The sequence below is a fragment of the Coregonus lavaretus genome, assembly GCF_964263955.1.
Source record: "Coregonus lavaretus genome assembly, contig: SUPER_36_unloc_1, whole genome shotgun sequence".
Classification (NCBI taxonomy): domain Eukaryota; kingdom Metazoa; phylum Chordata; class Actinopteri; order Salmoniformes; family Salmonidae; genus Coregonus; species Coregonus lavaretus.
Genome location: NW_028167175.1, coordinates 2,467,756 through 2,474,249, shown reverse-complemented (window position 1 = coordinate 2,474,249; position 6,494 = coordinate 2,467,756).

Below are 6,494 nucleotides of genomic sequence, written 5' to 3'. Positions count from 1 at the left end.
CCAATAGGTCACAGTTTTAGATTACCATCACATTGGGGTTTTATTCACTTTATTCACTTTCAGATGGGTTGACCCAGCAGATGGGTATTTGTTAACGTAATCCATAGGTTATTTCCAGGAAGCGTGGCCTATTTGGGGCGTGGCTTTCAGAGTAAATGTCATTCCTTTTCATCGTGTTATGTTTGTACACTGCAAATACATTTTGTCCTTCAATATTTTTGTACATTGCATATATTAATAACATTATTATACAATTAATAACATTATTATATAAATACCATAAAGCGGTAACTATCTCAACACTGGGATAATTATAGGCACTTGAGGAACTCAACCTAAACACGTGTAGACAATTACAACAGAACAGATTAACCGGAATGACATTTACTATTACGGCTGGCCAAAAATAACTATCTGAAAGCCACGCCCCGACTAATCCAATGCCGCCAGTCTTCTGTTCTGACCCGGTGGGCCATAGCTCAATAACCCAACTAAAGCCCTGTTCACACAGCAGGCCTTAATGCTCAGATCAGTTTTGCTTTTCAAATCCGTTTTGGAAATACTGACTGTCCAAACAGCAAGTTACAAGTGACCAAATAGGATTTGTGTGTGTGTTCAGACAGCAGTCGTTTGCAGACATGGCTATGCTATTTGTCAATGTAATGACGGGTGTGTGCCCAGTGGTGCAGGCTGACCGGTGGTGGCGCTCATGCTTCCCTTCACTCAAATGTATGTAGCAAGCTAAGGCGGCGACGATGCCTGCCATGGACATTTCCCTGTTGCTTTGACCGTTCAGACATAAGTCCGCATGACCAGGAATCCGATTTGTATCTGATTTCAAACCACTTACGAAGAAAGTTTGAAGAGTGTCTTGAAATGTCCGATTCCGTTTGCTTTTTGGCTGTTCAGACTGCAGGAACAATTTGATCAAGGCTTAAGTGCCCAATTGGCTGGGTGGTCAAAAAGAACCCAAAGTGTGTTCTGTCCAATATTTAGCCAGCGCTGGGTTGTTTTTAACCCAGGATTTTTTTTATTAGAGTGGTGAACATCAAGACAGTTGATATTTTACTTTGAAGTATGTTTGCCACTATTGTATGTAGCCTACTGTAATTTCAATTTATTTGTTTTGAGTAGCCTGGACAATGTTTCAGAACTTGCGGGAAGTCCAGCATATTTAGGTTAGTGCAAAACATTGTTGAATTCAAACGTTCCGCTGACAGCTCCACAACAATTTGACATTGTTTTCTCTGTTTGGCAAACTGTCCCAGTCCTTCCAGATACAGCATCAGATACTGCAAAAAAAAGAGTATACATTCTACCAACACAGTAAATAGACCAGTAGCTTATGTAAAATATTTGACAGTATGTATAGGCTACAGTACTGCTGAGCGGTCGGAGCGTGACATCATAAACCTATTTAATCTCAGAGCCTATACCAAGGCAGGATCGGAGCGTGACATCATAAACCTATTTAATCTCAGAGACTATACCAAGGCAGGATCGGAGCGTGACATCATAAACCTATTTAATCTCAGAGCCTATACCAAGGCAGGATCGGAGCGTGACATCATAAACCTATTTAATCTCAGAGCCTATACCAAGGCAGGATCGGAGCGTGACATCATAAACCTATTTAATCTCAGAGCCTATACCAAGGCAGGACGTAGAAACACAATAATCTATTGATAAACTAAATATTAATAAATATGAATAAACTATTCATCCTTTGCATAGAAGTGTGGGCTGTAGTCTACGTTTAAATTATTTCCAATATACAATCAATCTTGCAGAATGCGCAGACATGCACTCCCTATAGGCAGCATACATGTTTAGTTTGAAAAAGTCACTGGAAAATATCAAAACATTCTGCCCACACCTCTACAGAAATGTGATCAAATATGTCAGTGCTCTTTCTACAACTAACTGCTGTGGCCTAATTCCAAAAGGGCCTAATGATACAGTAAATAAAGGACGTTATTGTCACCATAAAAGGTGAATGGAGGGCGTTATTGTCATCATAAAAGGAGAATGGAGGGCGTTATTGTTGTTGTTGTACCCAGAATGCACAACCCATGTGGAATTCCTAGTCTCCGGCAGCTTATGGAACTGCAGATCTGCGGGTGAAGAACGCTGAGTTCATCTCAGCCTATGTTGCCCTTCGGTCCCTACGCTAGAAAGAAAAGGTGCTGTTTAGAACCTTGAAGGGTTCTTCAACTGTCCCCATAGGAGAACCCTTAGAAGAACCCTTTTTGGTTGCAGGTAGAACTCTTCTACATCAACCTCGAGTTTGATGAGGACCCGAGTATGGCCAGCGTCGACACCATCACCCCCTCTGAGTATGGCCAGCGTCGACACCATCACCCCCTCTGAGTATGGCCCGCGTCGACACCATCACCCCCTCTGAGTATGGCCCGCGTCGACACCCTCACCCCCTCTGAGTATGGCCCGCGTCGACACCATCACCCCCTCTGAGTATGACCCGCGTCGACACCATCACCCCCTCTGAGTATGGCCCGCGTCGACACCATCACCCCCTCTGAGTATGGCCCGCGTCGACACCATCACCCCCTCTGAGTATGGCCCGCGTCGACACCATCACCCCCTCTGAGTATGGCCCGCGTCGACACCATCACCCCCTCTGAGTATGGCCCGCGTCGACACCATCACCCCCTCTGAGTATGGCCCGCGTCGACACCATCACCCCCTCTGAGTATGGCCCGCGTCTACACCATCACCCCCTCTGAGTATGGCCAGCGTCGACACCATCACCCCCTCTGAGTATGGCCAGCGTCGACACCATCACCCCCTCTGAGTATGGCCCGCGTCGACACCATCACCCCCTCTGAGTATGGCCAGCGTCGACACCATCACCCCCTCTGAGTATGGCCCGCGTCGACACCATCACCCCCTCTGAGTATGGCCCGCGTCGACACCATCACCCCCCTCTGAGTATGGCCCGCGTCGACACCAGCACCCCCTCTGAGTATGGCCCGCGTCGACACCATCACCCCCTCTGAGTATGGCCAGCGTCGACACCATCACCCCCTCTGAGTATGGCCCGCGTCGACACCATCACCCCCTCTGAGTATGGCCCGCGTCGACACCATCACCACCCTCTGAGTATGACCCGCGTCGACACCATCACCCCCCTCTGAGTATGGCCCGCGTCGACACCATCACCCCCTCTGAGTATGGCCCGCGTCGACACCATCACCCCCTCTGAGTATGGCCCGCGTCGACACCATCACCCCCTCTGAGTATGGCCCGCGTCGACACCATCACCCCCTCTGAGTATGGCCCGCGTCGACACCATCACCCCCTCTGAGTATGGCCCGCGTCGACACCATCACCCCCTCTGAGTATGGCCCGCGTCGACACCATCACCCCCTCTGAGTATGACCCGCGTCGACACCATCACCCCCTCTGAGTATGGCCAGCGTCGACACCATCACCCCCTCTGAGTATGGCCCGCGTCGACACCATCACCCCCTCTGAGTATGGCCCGCGTCGACACCATCACCCCATCTGAGTATGGCCCGCGTCGACACCATCACCCCCTCTGAGTATGGCCCGCGTCGACACCATCACCCCCTCTGAGTATGGCCCGCGTCGACACCATCACCCCCTCTGAGTATGGCCCGCGTTGACACCATCACCCCCTCTGAGTATGGCCCGCGTCGACACCATCACCCCCTCTGAGTATGGCCCGCGTCGACACCACCACTACCCTCTGAGTATGACCCGCGTCGACACCATCACCCCCCTCTGAGTATGGCCCGCGTCGACACCATCACCCCCTCTGAGTATGGCCCGCGTTGACACCATCACCCCCTCTGAGTATGGCCCGCGTCGACACCATCACCCCCCTCTGAGTATGGCCCGCGTCGACACCATCACCCCTCTGAGTATGGCCCGTGTCGACACCATCACCCCCTCTGAGTATGGCCCGCGTCGACACCATCACCCCCTCTGAGTATGGCCAGCGTCGACACCATCACCCCCTCTGAGTATGGCCCGCGTCGACACCATCACCCCCTCTGAGTATGGCCAGCGTCGACACCATCACCCCCTCTGAGTATGGCCAGCGTCGACACCATCACCCCCTCTGAGTATGGCCCGCGTCGACACCATCACCCCCTCTGAGTATGGCCCGCGTCGACACCATCACCCCCTCTGAGTATGGCCCGCGTCGACACCATCACCCCCTCTGAGTATGGCCCGCGTCGACACCATCACCCCCTCTGAGTATGGCCCGCGTCTACACCATCACCCCCTCTGAGTATGGCCCGCGTCGACACCATCACCCCCTCTGAGTATGGCCAGCGTCGACACCATCACCCCCTCTGAGTATGGCCCGCGTCGACACCATCACCCCCTCTGAGTATGGCCAGCGTCGACACCATCACCCCCTCTGAGTATGGCCCGCGTCGACACCATCACCCCCTCTGAGTATGGCCCGCGTCGACACCATCACCCCCCTCTGAGTATGGCCCGCGTCGACACCAGCACCCCCTCTGAGTATGGCCCGTGTCGACACCATCACCCCCTCTGAGTATGGCCAGCGTCGACACCATCACCCCCTCTGAGTATGGCCCGCGTCGACACCATCACCCCCTCTGAGTATGGCCCGCGTCGACACCATCACCACCCTCTGAGTATGACCCGCGTCGACACCATCACCCCCCTCTGAGTATGGCCCGCGTCGACACCATCACCCCCTCTGAGTATGGCCCGCGTCGACACCATCACCCCCTCTGAGTATGGCCCGCGTCGACACCATCACCCCCTCTGAGTATGGCCCGCGTCGACACCATCACCCCCTCTGAGTATGGCCCGCGTCGACACCATCACCCCCTCTGAGTATGGCCCGCGTCGACACCATCACCCCCTCTGAGTATGGCCCGCGTCGACACCATCACCCCCTCTGAGTATGGCCCGCGTCGACACCATCACCCCCTCTGAGTATGGCCCGCGTCGACACCATCACCCCCTCTGAGTATGGCCCGCGTCGACACCATCACCCCCTCTGAGTATGGCCCGCGTCGACACCATCACCCCCTCTGAGTATGGCCCGCGTCGACACCATCACCCCCTCTGAGTATGGCCCGCGTCGACACCACCACTACCCTCTGAGTATGACCCGCGTCGACACCATCACCCCCCTCTGAGTATGGCCCGCGTCGACACCATCACCCCCTCTGAGTATGGCCCGCGTTGACACCATCACCCCCTCTGAGTATGGCCCGCGTCGACACCATCACCCCCCTCTGAGTATGGCCCGCGTCGACACCATCACCCCTCTGAGTATGGCCCGCGTCGACACCATCACCCCCTCTGAGTATGGCCCGCGTCGACACCATCACCCCCTCTGAGTATGGCCCGCGTCGACACCATCACCCCCTCTGAGTATGGCCCGCGTCGACACCATCACCCCCTCTGAGTATGGCCCGCGTCGACACCGTCACCCCCTCTGAGTATGGCCAGCGTCGACACCATCACCCCCTCATACACCTCCTTCGAGGTGAAGGAGAGACAGAAACTACCCTTCCCTGGATACAGACCGACTTCACTACACGGCTAAAGATTGGCCTCATCTTGTCAGCCATTTTAAAGACTATTTACTGCCGATCCTCAGAGCTGCTGAGAGTATGTCCAGTATATACAGCAGGCATTCAATCCATGTATTGGATCTAGTGCTGAGACACATTTCATCCCTACAGGAAGTGTTTCACAAAAGCATTCAATCCATATATTAAATGCACTTTTTGTGAAAATGTTGTCCATGCGATGAATAGTTCAGTTATCGTTAAGTGTCTTTCAGACTGTACAGTGTGTTCTTCAATCAAATAAATTAGGATTAATGAGCCAGCTAATTGTTTTGTTTTCGTGATTTTGTGAGCACTAATCAGACTATTCTATTTTCTTCATGAAAGGTACATTTATCCATCTGAACCTTCAAAAGCCGGTTGCCTGTTTATAATGTATGTTACCGTGTTTATAATGTATGTTACCGTGTTTATAATGTCTGTTACCGTGTTTATAATGTCTGTTACCGTGTTTATAATGTCTGTTACCACGTTTATAATGTCTGTTACCGTGTTTATAATATATGTTACCACGTTTATAATGTCTGTTACCGTGTTTATAATATCTGTTACCGTGTTTATAATGTCTGTTACCGTGTTTATAATGTCTGTTACCACGTTTATAATGTCTGTTACCGTGTTTATAATGTCTGTTACCACGTTTATAATGTCTGTTACCGTGTTTATAATATCTGTTACCACGTTTATAATGTCTGTTACCACGTTTATAATGTCTGTTACCACGTTTATAATGTCTGTTACCGTATTTATAATATCTGTTACCGTGTTTATAATGTCTGTTACCGTGTTTGTAATGTGAATTACTGTCATTTCACCACTAGAGGGCAGGAGGTAATGCTAATCATTATGGAAGTGTATATCTGCATTTTTTAAAAATTGAAATGCAAA